This window comes from Zingiber officinale, chromosome 7A (genome assembly GCF_018446385.1).
Source record: "Zingiber officinale cultivar Zhangliang chromosome 7A, Zo_v1.1, whole genome shotgun sequence".
NCBI lineage: Eukaryota > Viridiplantae > Streptophyta > Magnoliopsida > Zingiberales > Zingiberaceae > Zingiber > Zingiber officinale.
In genome coordinates, this window is record NC_055998.1 from 18,802,287 (window position 1) to 18,821,739 (window position 19,453).

Consider the following 19,453-nt stretch of genomic DNA (forward strand, 5'->3'; position numbering starts at 1 on the left):
CAGCAATTCCTATGGGATTGTTTCTCCTTTTAAGGGAATGTCTTAGACGTTCGGAAAGGGTTACCCTTGTCACGAGGGTACCTTGGTCAATACGCTCTAGGGCATCCCCTTGCGTGATCAACAATCCTCCACATCAATCAACAAAGCGTGTAAGAAACATAACTACGTCACACACACAACTTCATCAAGTATAAACAAGGCATAAACAATTCATTGAATAGAAATAAGGCGAATCAACATAGTTCTACATCTTCATCGTATTACAAATACTTTCCTAATCCTAGAAGAGGATGTCTACTCCATTGTGGGAGAAGAACAACCCCAGAACATAAAGAAAAACATACTTACAACCATAGAAGGAAAGGAAGAAGAGATGCTTGATGATTCCGATGTCTTGGGGATGCTTCCTTGCTCCGGAGATGGACGGATCATGAGGAGACGGCGGTGGATGAAGCTCGACGGCTTTCCCTGAGGGGAGAGACGAAGTCCCGAAGCAAAGATGATCCCCAAATTATGTTTCTTGACCCTTTTATAAGCTAGGGTATGGGCGCCGCACGACCCGTGGCAGAGCCGTGCAAGGTTGGCACGACCACGCCCATCCTCTCTTTTGGCGAAGCTGCATGGCCATGCCGATTGGCACGGCTGCGTGGTCTCTAGCTTCTGCTCCCTGAGGCACGGCTGTGCAAGGATGCACGGCCGGGTATTCCTTTGTATCGGCCTGGGGTGGCACGGTCGTGCAATGATGAACGGTTGTGTGCTGCTTTGCCTCTGCCATGGCCGCACGACCGTGACTGGGTGCACGGCCATGCACTGCCTCGCCTTTGCCATGGTCGCACGGTCGTGCAAGGGTGCACGACCGTGCACTGCTTCCTTCTGTTTGGTCACACGACCGTGTGTTGCACAGTCGTGTTCTTTGGCTTGTTTCGGTGCGTAGATAATCGTCGTTTTTGCTTCGAAAGTTGTCCCTGTCAACACAAAACCAAACAAAGAGCAGATATCCGAACAAAAGAATATATATAATGAATACAAGATGAAAGAGGCAATCATGCAATGAATATATATGAATAAAGTACGTGAATGTGCGCTAAAACATGCATAAATAATCATAATATTTGCGCATATCACACCCCCAGACTTAAATCTTTGCTTGTCCTCAAGCAAAACTCGAAATCTAGATTCATGTGGTTAAATAGTGCATTATAATTTCTAGCAAGTCAATCTAATTCTATCAAATGATTTCATTAGTGAGCAAGATACAAAAGTAGTTTAAGTATTACCTATGTAGTAGTCCTCCATGCTCAGTGCAAAAGTGGCCTAAATTTATCAAGTTTCAATCCCTAAATCTAGTCAAGTTGTCATAAAGTTGTGTTCCTTATGCTTCCAGTGATAGGCACTTACCTGCCACACGCAAGGTTCGTTCCCCTAAAAAATGCTATGCATCATCTACACAAGGTCTCAAAGGAATACTCAGTATCAAGAGAAACATAGCATTCATTTCCCCAGTAACCTAACTCGATCTCAAAAGGGTGAATTGCTAGTTTCCACTCACGACAACAAATTTTTTATCCCTTATTTTTTTTGAATGTTTGCAAAGTATCAAACTTAAACAAACTTTCATTTTTTTTGGGGATTAATTTTTTTCCAAATAAGCTTACATGATCTGAGTTTATCTAGTAACCAAAATATAGTTGAGAGGTCACCATAGAAGCACAAGTACTAGTCCAATTCTATGAATCATGACTATTTTAGAGTTATCAACCATCAAAAATAGGCATAGTGTATAGAGATCCTAAAACAAGGTCAATACTTAAACTCTTATAGTAAAAACATTGCTCACTTCATGCTATCAAAGATAGAAAAAGATAGATCACTAAACATAAGTAACACATGAACCACATAAAATCTAGAATAGACGTGCTAGTATTTTGCATTAAGAAACAAACAATCATACTATGATGATGTGATGTAAGATGCAGCTAGTAAAAATTTTATTATGCAAAAAGAAGAAATAAGCAAAAACTAAACAAAACCAAATGCATCTAATACATCCCCCCAGACTTAAATTTTTCATTGTCCCAATGAAAACTAAAAAATAATGTGGAGGAGATTTAAAGTAGGAGAAGTTACCAAATGATGCGTGTCAAATGCCCATGTCATTAACTTCTCCACCATGTAGTTGCACTCCTCCTAATCTTTAAGTCCTATAAAAGAAAGTAGACAACAAAAGTTAAGTAGAGGATACATGTTTATTATAAAGAAAGAAATGAAACTAGAAAGAACTAAACCAATGAATGAAAACAAAGAAAATGAACTTGGGTTGTCTCCCAAGAAGCGCTTGTTTAAGGTCATTAGCTCGACCACCTCATTAAATTCATCGAAATCTCGCTCTTGGAGGGGTAAGATATTTTAACACCCTCCTACCAAAGGCTCGTATTATGGAGGGAGCTTTCAATGTTGGAGTTGAAAAATGAGGCATCACTCTCTCCATCTTCGTCTTCTTTGAAGTTCTTTCAGGTGGTCGAAGACGGTTCAGATTGAACTTCCAATTAGCAGCCCAAGTGAAATCTGCACAAGCAAAAGAAATACAAATCTCCCACAAACGTGTTAGATAAGATGGAACCATAACCATATTAAAATAAACAGAATAAGAAATAAAAACTGAATCACATTCAATAAAGTCAATGATGGGTACCTCTATAATGTTTTCCAAAGGATCACAAAAATTACTAACCTTGCTTTGCTGAGTGATACCTGAAACTACTAAACCTGTGGATGTGACTTCCTCTGAAGCAAATGATGGTTCTGACTCTGATTCAGGTGTTGATGCTACAAAAGGTGGTGATTCTTGGGGCTTTGCTTCCATTGCAAAAGTCCCTACACATTTATCATCAACCAATTACATTCTTACAAATTCCATATCATCAATTGGTTGTGTGATCAAAGGAGGTGATTCTTGAGATGTGCTTCCAAAACACAGCTCCCTACACATTCTTCAATATTATCATCATCAACAAAAGCATCAAAAAATAAACCAACATCAATATCCTCAGTAGGAGAATCATCTATAGGAGGATCACTAACTTCATTTGCAGTTTTAAGTTGATCTACCACATCACATTCATCATCTGAAAACTCAATTTCATCATAACACCCTGTAAACCCAGAAGGTAGATCTGAAAATTTGTTGTCTGCTGCATTATCATCACAATCATCATCTGAAGAGTCCTCATCCCCATATACATCCAGAAATCTACACTCAATCATATTAGTGTCACAGAATTTGCCAAAGTCTTTGTTTTCATTAGACCTCACTAGCCTTTGTGGAAAAAGAACCTTTGGTGAAGGTATTGGGAATGGTTGAGCTTGTGACAGAGGTTCAAACTGCTTGTCTAGTGATGGTGTGATCAACCGTTGAGGGAAAGGTACTTGTGGCCTTTGGGAACTTCCTAGAGACATGGAATTGAGTTCTTGTGGTCTTTTATTATTCTTCTCCTCAATTCTAAATATGTCCTTCAGAAGTTCTTCATGATTCTTTCCCTTTCTCAACTCAATATCATTACAAATCTCACTAGATTTTGTCTGCAAAGGAGGGGGATCTTCTTTGAACCATTTTGAAACTATGCTCTCAATCCTTGCCCCCAAATGTTTGAACTCCTCATTCCGTAACTTCTGAATTTTGACATTCTTGGGTGGTTGAACTGCATTTTGTTTGACAGGCTCTCTTGTATATATGGCTTGTACTTCTTGAATTTCTGAGGGAGATTCCATCCAACTTTTGCTCGACCATCCATGGAGGCTCAATGCCACTTGATCAATCAATGTATAAGCTTCTTCTATACTCTTGCCCATAAAAGAACCTCCAGCTGATGAATCTAACAAGCACTTATCTGAAAAAGAAACTCCCCTATATAATATGTGTAAAATCAATCATTTCTCCAAACCATGATGAGGGCACTGTCTTTGAAGACTCTTGAATCTATCCCATGCTTCAAATAATGATTTTCCATACGCCTGAGCAAAATTTGTGATGCAATTCCTCATATACACTATTCTGCTTGGAGGACAGAAATGATTCAGAAATTGCTCCTCTAGTTGTTCCCAACTTGTGATGCTTTGAGGATGGAGAGAATATAACCAAGTCCTTGCTTTATCCTTGATACTGAAAGGAAATGCCATCAATCGAACTACATCCGTTGATACTCCTTCACAATTCACCATATCACAAAGCTCTAGAAATGTCTCAAGATGCAGATAAGGAATTTCTGATACTCTCCTCCAAATTTATGACCTTGTATCATGAAAATTAAGTCTGGGTCTAGTTGGAAATTTTCTGCTTCAATATGAGGCTACACAATGGGAGACATAAATCTTGTAGAAATGGGCACAGAGAAATCTCTTAAGAGTCTGCTTGACATGTTAGTGCTCATAGATATCCAAAAAAAATTATGAGAGAAAAAAAGAAGAATTAAGAGCAAGAAAGAGAATGCAAAAACAAAGAAAAAGAAAAATTGAACCTTAAACTAATAACAAGAAATAAATGTAGAGTTTTAAGATAAAAAATTTGCAGATTTTTTTTTTGAATTATGAAAATGGAAAAAAAAAAAGCTATTCACAAGTCTAGATTAATTAAGTTACTAATCTACTAATGTTAATGCGAACAGTCCCCGGCAACGGCGCCAAAAACTTGTTACACAACCGCAAGTGTACGGTTTCGTCGTTAGTAATATAAAAAATTTATCGAATCCACAGGGACTGTTGATTAAGCATTAGAGATGTCGCAAGTAGGTTATCTAGACGGTCGAAAGTTAGCTTTGGCGCTTGCAAACTAACGAGAGTGATTGAAGAGAGAATGAAGGTTGAGAGAGAGAGAAGAGATCTTGGAGGGAATGAGCTTCGGGAGATGGATTCTAGGATTTCGGTTTCATTGTAATACTAGGAGATACTACATAGATTGCTTAGTTTCTACCCTTTATGTCCATGCTCTTGTAGGAAGTTAGATAGGTCAATATCCCTAAGTATCGAATAGAGACGATCCCTGTGAAATCCTGTAACGGTTAACCCCCCCCCCTGTCACGAGGGTGCCTCGGTAGATCACTGGGATACACATCTAGTAAATAACAATAAGGATAAGGGTTACCTACCTCCTTATGGAGGAATTGCCTCTCCCTTCAAGAGAATGCCCTAGACGTCCTTGAACGGGTTACCCTTGTCACTAGGGCCCCTCGAGTATACGATCTAGAGCACTCTCTCTAAAAGAGCAGCAATTCCTATGGGATTATTTCTCCTTTTAAGGGAATGTCTTAGACGTCCGGAAAGGGTTACCCTTGTCACGAGGGTACCTTGGTCAATACGCTCTAGGGCATCCCCTTGCGTGATCAACAATCCTCCACATCAATCAACAAAGCGTGCAAGAAACATAACTATGTCACACACACAACTTCATCAAGTATGAACAAGGCATAAACAATTTATTGAATAGAAATAAGGTGAATGAACATAGTTCTACATCTCCATCATATTACAAATACTTCCTAATCCTAGAAGAGGATGTCTACTTCATTGTGGGGGAAGAACAACCCCAGAACATAAAGAAAAGCATACTTACAACCCTAGAAGGAAAGGAAGAAGAGATGCTTAATGATTACGATGTCTTGGGGATGCTTCCATACTCCGGAGATGGACGGATCATGAGGAGACGGCAGTGGATGAAGCTCGACGGCTTTCCCTGAGGGGAGGGACGAAGTCCCGAACCAAAGATGATCCCAAAAATAGGTTTCTTGACCCTTTTATAAGCTAGGGTATGGGCGCCGCACGACCCGTGGCACGACCGTGCAAGGTTGGCACGGCCACGCCCATCCTCTCTTTTGGCGAAGCTGCACGACCGTGCCGATTGGCACGACTGTGTGGTCTCTGCCTTCTGCTCCCTTAGGCACGGCCATGCAAGGATGCACGGCTGGGTATTCCTTTGTCTCGGCCTGGGGTGGCACGGTCGTGCAATGATGCATGGTCGTGTACTGCTTTGCCTCTGCCATGGCCGCACGACCGTGCATGGGTGCACGACCATGCACTGCCTCGCCTCTGCCATGGTTGCACGATCGTGCAAGGGTGTACGGCCGTGCACTGCTTCCTTCTATCTGGTCACACGACCGTGTGTTGCACGACCATGTTCTTTGGCTTGTTTTGGTGCATAGATAATTGCCATTTTTGCTTCGAAAGTCATCCCTGTCAACACAAAACTGAACAAAGAACAGATATCCGAACAAAAGAATATATATAATAAATACAAGACAAAAGAGGCAATCATTCAACGAATATATATGAATAAAGTACATGAATGTGCGCTAAAACATGCGTAAATGATCATAATATTTGCGCACATCACCCTTGCTTCACAGCGAATAGGTTAACGTTCGTCTTCTAGCAACATCGGCTACTAGTGAAATGATGCAAAAATGCTGCCTAGAAGTCCTTGAAGCTGTGGATTAATCCGATCGGCAGATTCCTAAACCACCTCTGTGCTGATCCGAAAAGGATGGTGAGGAAGACTCGACACTGCACTCCATCAGTGTACTGATGGAGCGTGACCGTGTTATCAAAATTGATCAGATGGTCCTCATGGTCAGTTGCCCCATTGTACTTCCCGATCGTTAATGGAGTGTAGTGTCATGGTAGTAGGTCGTCCAAGATCCCTTGAGAGAATTATTGGTTGATCTGTTCGGGAGAATCATCGATCCTTGGTGCCTTGTCCTTCTGTCCATCCCGGATAGGCACGTCGTCCTAGGAGAATTCTTGCTTTCTATCCACTCGACCTTGTTCATCTAAAGGAGTGTTGAACAACGCCCAATGAAAGGGGATCAACACATTTAGTGCATCTCCATATGTGTCGGTCGACTTCTTGTTTTACCTCCAAATAGATATATTTTCTGCTCGGTCTCCGTAGTCGGCCTGCTGTCTTGCTGCTAACGCCGCGGGTTTATTTGGTTGGTGCTCGACCATTGCCTGCTATTGCTGCCGCACCATCTTGGATGCTTGGGCTTATATCAGAATGTCCAAGTGTTCCTTCGTCAGTGTCACAGTCGTGAGTCATCCAACGTCCTCTATCTCCACGTCTTGGATACAGGTTAAGTTCCCACAGATGACGACAATATGATCCTGTCTGAAAATGGTGAAGATGGCTAGCTAGGGATATGACTCCTCGGTTGACTGTGTGAAGGCTCTACTCCGCTCTGCAACACAAAGAACGTCAGTGTCGGACCAAGGAAGGGGTCTTCGGCATTGACTCTTCGATGCTCAAGTCAATCACCGGAATAATAGAAAAGATGACAAGGAACTGTAGCAACAACAGGAGCTCTAGCACAAATAACGCATACTTCTGGAGGTGCATAGACCTCCCTTTATATAGTGCTCCAGTAGTAGACATGCATGCTTCTCAAGATGTGTACATGTTTTCCCAACTGTCCTATAAAACCCTGTCAGGAAAGTGTCTATGACACCATTCCTTATAGGACATGCAAATCCCTGACATGACAGTAGAAGCTTCCATTGTACGATTTGCTTGTTGACCATGCCTTGTTGCCAGCAGCACTAACCCCCAGAGGGATATGATGAGCTTTGGAAGGGGTCCCACTGTTTGGTCGAGCGGGGGAGCTACTCGACCGAGATTCTTCACCTGGTCACTCAAGGATGTTCTTCTCTGTAGTCCCTTAGCTCAGTATGTTGTCTCTTGCCCGATCGGACAAGCGGTTCAGTCGGACTAGCATTTACTTGATCATAGTTGTGAGCATGTGATGTCCTCTATATAGTCGTCTCGGTTGGATAAGCGATTGCTCAGATGAGCTTTTGAGCCGATCGAATACTTCATGCCCGCTCGCCACGTAACCACCGGTTCGACTGACTTTGGTCAGCCGGTGATTTCCTTCCTTTGATCACCTTGACTTCGACCTCCACATTAGCTGTTGTTCCCATCTTTGACTCACACTTGATGGACCTCCTTTACTACCATATCACTTACTAAGATACAAATAAACTTAACCAACATTAATGGAAATATAGTTTGATTAGAAGTACATATGGCCATATGGTTTGAAAGAATCCGATCCTCATACTCTACCGTCGTCTTCTACATTTTGTGGCTGTGTTTTGCTCGATTGCGGTGGTGTGGTGAAGTTGGCTCCGATGATGCAGATCTGCTGGCAGGATGTAGCGATCTCTCCAATTTCTGCTTGGAGTAGCTCTCTCGACATGTCACATTACTCTTTAACTTCCCAAATGAGCTTCCCTTGATGGCAAATGCAGCTTCCTCGGTGCATGATACGACCGATGATGAGGAGCCTCCTGTTAGAGTGTATACTAAAAACCTAGCCTTTTGTAAATATTTTATTTTAAATTTAGAATAACATTGGTCAAATGTCTACATTTATATGCTAAGTGTAGTTGTTCAATTAATTTATATTATATATAACATGGTGTGTGGTGTCACACACAGAAAATCATGTTATCAATTCTTGATAAATTATAAATAGTATCTCACGACTAAAATGGGAAGGAACAAACCATTGGAATAGTCGTAGTGTATTTTGGTATTATTTTATCTTAACTATAAAATTACATTAGTACACTCTGAGTGTATTGAGCAGGACCATTTAAGGTAAGTTCTTTTTATACTAACTGAATAAAAGAACAAGACCTTTGTTTTTATGGAAGTGTGTGATCTTAATCCTGATATAATAACAAACACATATATCTAGTGTTTATTTCTTTAACTTATCAATGGGTGAGATTTAGTTCGATAAATCAAGAGGCTTGATAAGTTGGGAAATGATATTATTTATAGTGTGTGTTGTTGATTATAGAAGAAATTGTGTCCTAGTAATCAAGGTTGATAATGTCCCCAAGAGGAGCTCATAAGGATTGTCATGTAAACCCTACAGGTGAACTTAGTCCGACATGACGATAAGGTTGAGTGGTACTACTCTGGGACTAAGATATTAATTAAAGTGAGTTGTTAGTAACTCATTTAATTAGTGGACATTCGACATCTTAAACACAAAGAGATTAACACACTCATGATAAGAAGGAGCCCGAAATGTAATTTGGGATTGGTGCGGTAGTTCAATAATAATTCTTTAGTGGTATGAATTATTATTGATGAAATTAAGTTGGGTATTCGGGCCAAACATGGGAAGCTTAATTTCATTGGGAGACCAAAACCAATTACTACTCTTGGTCCCTATCGTAGCCTCTTATATAGAGAGAATTATATCCACCAAATACCCACTTCCTACCCACCCTTAGGTGGCCAGCCAAGCAAGCTTGGAACCCAAGCTTGGGTCGGCCAAGCCAAAGGCTTGAGCCAAGTAGGGTGGCCGGCCATAGCTTGGACCCCAAGCTTGGTGTGGTCGGCCATATAAAATAAAAGGATTTTATTTTAAAAATCTTTTTTTATGTGGATATCATGGTTTTAAAAGAGAGTTAAAAATTTAAATCTTTTCTTTTATAGCTTTCTACAAAAGATTAAGTGAAAGGTTTGATATCTTTCCTTATTTGTAGTTAAGAGGAAGATTTTAATTTTAAATAAAACTTTCCTTTTTTGTAACCATCTTCATGATTTAAAAGAGAGTTTTAAAATTAAATCTTTCCTATTATAGTTTCTACAAAATATTAAGAAAAGATTTGATATCTTTCCTTATTTGTAGATTGAGAGGAAAATTTTAAAGAAAACTTTCCTTTTTGGAAATCATCCACATGTTTTAATAAGAGAGATTTTAATTTATAAAATTTCCTATTATAACCAACCATGAAGGGAAAATTAATAGAGAAATTTTTATTTTAAAAATTTTCGGAAACAAATAAGGAAGTTTTAATTTTTTGTTTAAAACTTACCTTATTTAGAGCAATTGATGTGGCCGGCCATGATAAAGATTAAAGGAAATTTTAATTAAATTTTCCTTTCATTGGCAAAGAGAATAAGGAAGTTTTTATTAAAACTTTCCTTATTTGCCAAGACCAAGGAATATAAAAGAGAGGGTAGAGGTGCCTCACCTAATAACATATCATCTATTATTCCTCTCTCTTTTCTTCCTTGGTGTGGCCGGCCCTAATCATCCTCTCCTCTCTTCTTCTTGTGGCCGGACCACATCATCTCTAGGAGTTCTTGTGGTGGCCGGATTTTGCTTGGAGAATGAGAGAAAGGAGGCTTTGCTCTTGCATCCCTTGGAGCTTGAAGGTTGGTGGCCGAAACTTGCAAGAAGGAAGTTGTCTTGGTGGTTCTCATCTCGGTAGATCATTGCCCACACAACGTCCAAGATAAGAAGAGGAATACGATAGATGATCAAGAGGTTGTTGCTTACAAAGAAAGGTATAACTAGTAATTCTATTCCGCATCATACTAGTTTTCTTTGTATGGATTTTAAAATACCAAACACAAGAGGTATATGATTTTAGGTTTCGAATTTGTGATTCAAGTTTGTGTTTTTTTTTTGTATTTGAATTTGTGATTTGATTGTTTCTTTTGGTTAAACCTAGGGTTACTATAAGGAAATTAAATGTTAAATTTCTTTAAAAGGCTTTATCTAGGCGATGGTAGATGATCCCATACCCAAGAAGGCCTAGTACCTCGTCAAGTAGTCCTGGAAGCCAATTTTAGAAATTAATATTTAATTGAATTTGTAACATAGGTGGATTTGGATCAATAATGTTAAGCATCGTTTGCGATTCAAGTTTAAACCACTAAGAACAGATAAGTTAAATTTGGAATCAATAATGTTAATTTCCATTTGCGATTCCTAATTTAATTTCTAAAGAACACAATAGGTTGTTGGTAAAGGTTCAGAACTTGTACAAAATTTTTGTATAGGGGAACCGGTATGATATTCCGCATAGCAACCAACAATTGGTATTAGAGCTAGGGTTTGCCTCTGTGTGTTTGGTTTTCAGTTTAATTATGCACATGTCGTACATAATTTAGGCAGGATAATAGTAGGATGCGCTAACTCTGTGGTTGCAGGCTCCAACTATTATGGCTTATAGATATTGTGTGTGATTGGACCCTTGGACATGTCAAGGGCATTTTTGTGTGTGCATGATTGTATGTATTAAATACAACAGGAGCTGTATTAGTTTTATGATTTTACATTTTTGTTTCTATTTAGATTACATGTACATTCCTTTGTGAAATATAGGATCGATATATGTAAAATTCTATTTTTGTGGCAGATCATATCCTTGCGAGGCGTGGTACTATAGGAGGAGGACCAGAGACGCAGCGAAAAAAGAAACAAGATGGATGCGACGACTAGACCCGATTGCGGTGGCTAAAGATAGCAGCAGCTAGGGTTAGCAGCACACGTGGGACAGTGATGGAAAAAGCCATAAAAGTTGGAAAATTAATTTCCATATTTATTGCTTTTATTTACTGTGATGTGTGTGATGTGTGCTTGCATAGTTAAAATTCCTCACCTTAAACAACTAAGTGGGAGAGGGATTAGTAAATAAATCCACGGTCTCCATTATTGGTTTGTAAGTGATGTGACAAACTTATGTGTTGAGGGAAGCTCCAATTCAAGTCATGAAGAGGAGTCAAGTGAGTCAAGTAGCTCACTTCATGGAGGTAAGGAATTAGAAGTTGAGGGCTACTCAACATCTAAGGAAGAGGAGGAGGAGAGTTCTTCTTCAAGATTGGAGCAAGAAGAAGAAGCCTCTACTTCCGGAAGGGATGAAGAAGAAAGCATACAACCATCCTCAACCCTAGGTAACTCAAGCAATTTACTTTCAAGTAAATTACATATAATGTGCTTTGAGTGTAGGGAATTTGGGCATTACAAGAGTAAATGTCCAAAGAGGATTAGGAAGACTCCACCGGCGCCAAAGGTCAAGAAAGCCGGAGTCCCGATATGCAAGGGTAAGGAGCACGTGGTGTGCTTCCAATGCAAGCGAAGGGGACACTATAGGAGCCAATGTCCGAGGGGGAGGCAATCTCACAAGGACAAGAGACCGAGCACATCGATAGGGGGAGCTAAGGCAAACCCTAAGGTAACTTTTAAGGCACATTCTTGCAATTTGAATAAGACACATGTTAATAGTAGTTTTGTTGCAATTGTCAATAAAGATAGGAATGATAACAATAGAAATCAATACATGTGCTTAGGTGCCAAACATGTTAGCCTAGGTAAGGACAATTCTAGAAATTCTAACCCTAGAATTAACTCATCTAAGGCTAAGAAGAACCTAGGTAGAAATCTCAAAACAACTAGGCATATGCCTAGGAATACCTCAAAGATAAATGACAAATTAAAACTTGAGGTATTAGAAAAGGAAAATCAAGTCTTGAGTTCAAGACTTGACAATTTAGAAAAGGCCCTTAAGAATTTAGAGAAGTCAACTCAAGGGTCTAAGGGTCAAAAATCAAAGCCCATTTATCATAATGTTACATTCGATTATGGAACAAGACCTAGGGCTAGAAAGACCATCACCAAGGTCACAAGGGGAGTCACCTCTAGAGTTGATCTTGATGAGTCCCAAATGACCAAGGCTTTAAAGCCTAGGAGGGTCATTAGGAGGGTTGCTAGGGAAGTCATCCCTAGTGAATATTTAGTGAACCCAATGAGCTCCAATAGGTATTGGGTTCCTAAGAGCATGATTCCATCACGCTAGATGGTTTAGGGTGTGCCAACCTTACTTGAATAGGTAGTTAACCTAGTCATGGCAAAAGGTGGAACTTTAGGAATTTTCAAGGTGTAATCAAGCTTTGAAAATGAAATAAAAAGTTATTCCTAAGGTGATTAGGATGTGCCAACCATATTCGAGGAATTCTCTAGGGTCAATCTAATTGGCACATAGTGATCTAAAAATCTTTAGTATATGATTTTAGGTCTATTACACTTAGGAATATGGAATTTATGGCAAAATGATCAAAATTATCAAAAATGGCAACTAAGGCTAGAATTAGGTATTTTCTATATTTTTATATATTATTTTCCATGTATTGTTTGCCATATGCCATGTCATGACATCATATTTAATTTATTATCATTTGAAGTGTCATGATAATACTTAGGTTAGCTATATGTCATGCCTTATTTAAGTTTCATACTTTATGACATGACATCATGACATTGACACATGTTTTTACTTATGATATTATTTTATGCCATGTCATCATCTCTTACATTTATCAATTAATTTGATTTAAGGATAAAAACACAATTTGATATGGAGATCAAATTGTTGTTTAGAAAATGCATAAGAACTTAGATTAAGATGACCTAAACCATATCTCACATCAAAATTGACTTGGATGTGTTTGATACACCTTAGATGTGTGTGAGATATTAGGATCATGAGTTAGGATCAAGGTGCATAGTTCTTGTACCTAGATGAGCCTAATTCAAAATGGAGGATCATAGGGAAAGCTTGCGTACAAGTCAAGTACACTTAGCCCGAAGATTGTGGTCCTAAATTGAATGGTTTAAAATCATTTCAAAATTGATTTGAAAAACCTTGATGAAGCTTTTCTAGTGATAGCATTCATCATTGTGCAAGTTGATACAAAGTTGAGGTAAACTTGAACTATTTCAAAGTTTTTAAACTTTGTATCAAGATTTGAAAATGGAAGTTATTTTCATAGAAAACTATTTTTCCATGATAATATATGTTATGAGGAATGTATCCTCAAAATTTTACAATTTTTGGAATTTTCTGTAATTTTTTTGGGGTTTCTGAATTTCGGGAGAAAAATCAGAAATTCCTATCAGAGCTTTGTGGACCGATCAGAAGGGATGCTGATCGGTCCAGGAAAGTCTGGATCGGTCACTGGACTGATCCAGAGAAGTGTGGATCGATCTGGTGACCGATCCAGTGAGGTCTGACCGGTCTGGTGACCGATCAGAGCGTGCCAAATTGCTGATTTTCGACTGTGTTGTCTGAAATTTCAGCTGAAAGTTAAAACACAGTTTGTGTTTTGGATTTCTAAAGGTTTGAAACTCTCCAAGACATTGTTGGTGCAATGGTCAAGGGGGAGTTGACCTTTAGGGGGAGTTTTACCTATTAGTCAAGGGGGAGTTGACTTTTAGGGGGAGTTCTTACTCGCCAAAGTTTGAGTGATATGGGATTATCACTAAGTTGATTGTTGACCTTAGTATCAAAGGGGAAATTAAGAGTTTCAATGAAAGGTATGAGACTTTCATTGGGAAGAAACTCTTGACCTTGATTCACTCTTTTTGATGTGTGTCAAAAAGGGGGAGAGTGTCCGGAGAATGTTCAGAGAGAACATTGGAGTATTGGGAAACCTAAGTTAGGTTATCGGGTTAACCTAACTTGTTTATGGTTTTATCAAACATCAAAAAGGGAGAGATTGTTGGTGCAACCTTAGGTCAAGGTTGACCTGGTTGACCTGACTCGAGTTGACCTGACTCGAGTTGTATTTTAATGTTTGACGAGAATAGAAAAGTTCTATTCTGATGTTTGACGAGAGTAGAAAAGTTATATTCTGATGTTTGACAGAATACAAACTTGGGAGATTGTGGGTGTAATCTTTGGTCAAGGTTGACCTGGTTGACCCGAGTTGAGTCGACCTGATTCGGGAAATCCTGGTGAGTGAAGCCAGGTGAAAGTCCTGGTGAGTGAAGCCAGGCAAGGGAAAGTCCTGGTAAGTGAAGCCAGGTGAAAGTCTTGGTGAGTGAAGCCAGGCAGTTGGAAAGTCCTGGTGAGTGAAGCCAGGCAAGGGAAATCCAGATAGGTCAAGGTTGACCAGACATCTGGTGAAAAGTCCAAGCAGGGAGCTTGGCACGGGAAAAGTCCAAGTATGGAGACTTGGCACAGAAAAGTCCAAGTATGGAGACTTGGCACGGAAAAGTCCAAGCAGGGAGCTTGGCACGGGAGAAGTCCAAGTATGGAAGCTTGGCATGGGAAGTCGGAGAGGGCTCGGCAGCTCGTTCTCCGGACTAGGTCAGAGAGGGCTTGGGAGCTCGTTCTCTGGACCAGACGAAGTCAGAGAGGGCTCGGTAGCTCGTTCTCTGGATCGGATGAAGTCGGAGAGGGCTCGGTAGCTCGTTCTCCGGACTAGGTCAGAGAGGGCTCGGTAGCTCGTTCTCAGGACCAGGTAGGGTTTAGGGCTGGGAGCTCTAAACCTGGATCGGTCTGGTGACCGATCCAATGATACGGCTGATCGGTCTGCAGACCGATCAGTAACCAATCAGTGTGGTACTGTGAGTTATCTGATCGGTCTGGAGACCGATCAGGAAGCAACACAGAGGAAAAGGAGAGAAAGGATTGATCGGTCCAGGGACCGATCAGATCCCTCCTGGACCGATCAGGATATGGTCTGATCGGTCCAGGCTTAGCCGTTGAGTCACAACGTCTATCTCCGTCTTCTTCGCAGAACTCTGTCGCTAGGTGAGCAGGTGCAGGTTATAAAGAGGTCGAGGGCTTCTACAGTGCTTAATCTTCTTCCTGGTTCCTTCTGGTCTTACTGAGCTTTGCTGAGCTCATACTTCTTGAAGCTTCGAGTGAGCTTCCTTCGGCTGGTTCAGCTGCTGTTGGGCATCCGTGAAGTTGTTGCTTCATCAACGGACTCCCGTCGACGAGAAGGCAAAGTGTTTTTACATTCGTATTGCTTTTTGTTTCTTGCTTTCTTTCTTGTACTCCTATCTTGCTGTTGCAAGAGATTGTGGCGAGGTTTCTCCACCCAGAAGGAGTGTTTATTAGCCGGTTTTCCGGGGTCTCATCCACCGACGGATTGAGAGGATTCGTCCACCTTACGGACACGCCGAGGAGTAGGAGTTTCATCTCCGAACCTCGTTACATCACTGTGCTTGAGGTTTGATTTCTCCATTTACGTTTCTGTTGTTATTTTTCCGCTGCGCTAACTTGATTTGTAGAAAGAAACGCGAATTTGGGGTCGGCTATTCACACCCCCCCTCTCTAGCCGCTATCCGAAGGTCCTAACAGACTTGTCAACGGTTCGATCGACCGAACTCCTTGATCGGTCGACCGAACCCCTCTTTATCAGAAACCAACCTCAGCAGACATTTCAGATGCCACGTCAGAGGCTGAACATTGGTAGAGCTTATCGGTCGGCCAAACATGCTGATCGGTCGACCGAACCCAAGTTTATCTAGAGACCAAGTCGAGCAATTTGATCGGGCCAACTCAGCTAGAGACCGTTGGCCGATCGGTCGACTGAACCTAAGCTCGATCCACAGAGGCTATTCCACAGAAGAATGGGCAAATACAGCAGGTTCGGTCAACCGAACCTAGGGATCGGTCGACCGATCCCTCTCGAGTCAAACCTGATCCCGAAGGATCAGGTGATCTGATAAGCTCGAGAACCCCTATATAAAGAGGGTCTCGGGCAACTTTAGTAACATGAAATAGTGAATGAAATTCAACTCTTGTACTCTCTAGTTAAGCAATAGTTCTGTGCTCTTCAAAGTGTAAAAGGCTTCTCCGCCTTCAGAGAAGGAGTTTCTTACTACGCCTTTCATCGCCCTGGATTAACAACCCTCTTGGTTGTAACTAGGTTAAAATAGCTGAGTCTTCCTTTTCTGTTCATACTTTAGTTCTGTTTAATCTTGTAGCTATTGCATCTATTTGAGTTTAAATTGGTTGAGGAGGGTTTAGTTTTTACTTGCAGGCAATTCACCCTCCTCTTGCCGGTCCCCGCTGCACCAACAAGGATGACTTTCAACCCACTGGCCATTATACTGAAAGAGAACAAACTTACTGATCCCAATTACATAGACTGAAAAAGAAATCTGGACATTGTCCTAACTGTTGAAGGCTATAAGTTTGTATTGTTGGAGGTCTGTCCTAATGTGTCTAATAGTGATTCTAGTGAAGAGGAGATTGAGGCTCATAAGAAATGGTTAAAGGTAGATGAGATGGCACGATGTTACATATTGGCTTCAATGTTAAATGTGCTGCAACATCAGCATCAGGATTTACCAATTGCTTATGACATGATGAACAATCTCAAAGAACTCTTCAGACACCCGAATCGGGCTGCTAGGCAAGAGGCAATGAGAAAGTTAATGACAGCCACCATGTCAGAGGGGACACCTGTAAGGGATCATATCCTCAAGATGATGACTTATCTGAACGAAATACAGATCCTTGGAGCTGAGATCGATGGGGAAACCCAGATTGATATTATTCTCCAAACGCTACCCAGAAGTTTTGAGCAGTTCCGCCTGAACTATAACATGAACAAAAGGGCTTATACGTTGACGGAACTTCTGACAGAACTACAGGCAGCAGAAGGTATATTTCGTCATAGTTCTCAGATTCACTTTGCTGAAAATGTTTCTACTTCTAAGTCGAAAGGCAAGAAGAAGAAGAAACAGGCTGGCTCAGCAAAGAAGAGATCTCTAGGTACTGGACCTAAAGCTGGAGTGAAGAAGCCAAAGGGCAAGTGCTTCATCTGCAAGCAGACTGGACATTGGAAGGCAGGCTGTCCTCATATGAATCAGAACAATAAAGGTATATCTTATTCTCTAGTAGTTGAAACATGCTTAGCGGTGTTATCTACCAGTACTTGGTGTGTAGATACAGGAGCCACTGATCATGTCTGCAATACATTGCAGGGGTTCCAGGAAACCCGACGACTATATGAGGGAGAGATAACGGTCTACATGGGCAATGCTATGAAAGTGGCGGCTGCTGCAGTGGGAGACGTCTACTTATCATTCGATAGGAATAGAAATTTGATTTTGAGAAATTGTCTTTATATACCAACTTTTAGAAAGAATTTAATTTTAGTTTATAAATTGTTTGTGGATAGATATTTTGTTTCTTTTGATGACAAAGTAGTTATCAAGAAGAATAGGGTTATTATATGTTTTGGTACATTAATAGGTAATTTGTATACTTTAAATCCAATTTCTCCCACAAAGCAACAAATAGAAATTAATAACACATCTTCTAATTCTAATAAGAGAAAGGAACCTTCGAAAATGAACCAAACATATCTTTGGCATCTAAGACTTGGTCATATTAACTTAAGTAGGATTCAAAGGCTAATAGCGGATGGACTCTTGGGTTCATTAGTGTTGGAAAACTTTCCAACTTGCGAATCTTGCTTGGAAGGTAAAATGACCAAGAGACCTTTTAAGGCCAAGGGGTATAGAGCCAAAGATGCGTTAGAACTAGTTCATTCTGATTTGTGTGGTCCTATGTCTATCCAGGCAAGAGGTGGTTACGAATATTTTGTCTCTTTTATAGATGATTATTCAAGATACGGATGCATTTACTTGATGCGCCATAAGTCTGAGTGCTTTGATAAGTTCAAAGAGTACAGAGCTGATGTGGAGAAACGTCATAGTAAAAGTATCAAGATACTACGGTCTGATCATGGTGGCGAATACCTCTTTGGAGAGTTTAGGAATTACTTATCAGAGGTTGGGATTCAATCACAATTGTCTGCACCTGGTACACCCCAACATAACGGTGTAGCAGAACGAAGGAATATGACTCTTATGGAAATGGTTAGATCGATGATGAGTTATTCCGAATTACCAAATTCATTTTGGGGATATGCCCTAGAAACGACAGCGCACATTCTGAACTTGGTACCTTCTAAATCAGTACCTTCTACTCCCATAGAATTGTGGAATGGGCGTAAGCCTAGTCTAAGACATATTCGGATTTGGGGTAGTCCAGCACATGTGCTGAAGGGAGACACTGATAAGTTGGAATCACGAACAGAAGTTTGTTTGTTTGTAGGATATCCCAAAGGAACGAAAGGTGGTTTGTTTTATAATCCTAAAAATCAGAAAATCATTATTAGCACCAATGCTCATTTTTTAGAGGAAGATTATATAATGGACCACAAGCCCATGAGTAAAATTGTTCTAGAAGAAATAAGAGAGGACACGCCTAACTTAGTACCAACAGTACAAGATGAAATATCATAAGAAACTGCAACACATATCACAAATGATACACAACCACATACAGTGCCTCGTCGTAGTGGGAGGGTTGTGAGGCAACCTGAAAGATTCATGTTTTTAGGAGAGTCTTCAGACTTGATCCCTGGTAAACATGAACCTGATCCCCGGACATATGACGAAGTACTCCAAGATAAAGATGCAGTATCTTGGCAAAGAGCGATGAACTCTGAAATAGAATCTATGAATTCTAATAAGGTCTAGGAGCTTGTAGAACCACCTAATGGTGTAAAAGTCGTTGGATGTAAGTGGATCTACAAAAGGAAAAGAGGGATAGATGGGAAGGTAGAAACCTTCAAAGTAAGGCTTGTTGCAAAAGGTATACTCAGAAAGAGGGAATCAATTATGAGGAAACCTTTTCGCTAGTAGCTATGCTTAAGTCTATCCGGGTACTCTTATCTATTGCTGCTCATATGCATTATGAGGTTTGGCAAATGGATGTCAAGACAGCTTTCCTTAACGGAAGTCTTGAAGAAAACATCCATATGAAGCAACCAGAGGGGTTCATTGAA

General features: G+C 40.5%; 1 non-coding gene across 1 annotated transcript; it reads left to right on the forward strand.

Annotated features, from left to right (window-relative positions):
- The first annotated feature begins 3,937 nt into the window (after positions 1-3,937).
- LOC122003129 lies at positions 3,938-4,043 on the forward strand. The gene has a single exon (XR_006117802.1). It is a non-coding gene; the product is annotated as a small nucleolar RNA R71 (small nucleolar RNA).
- The last annotated feature ends 15,410 nt before the right edge of the window (positions 4,044-19,453 follow it).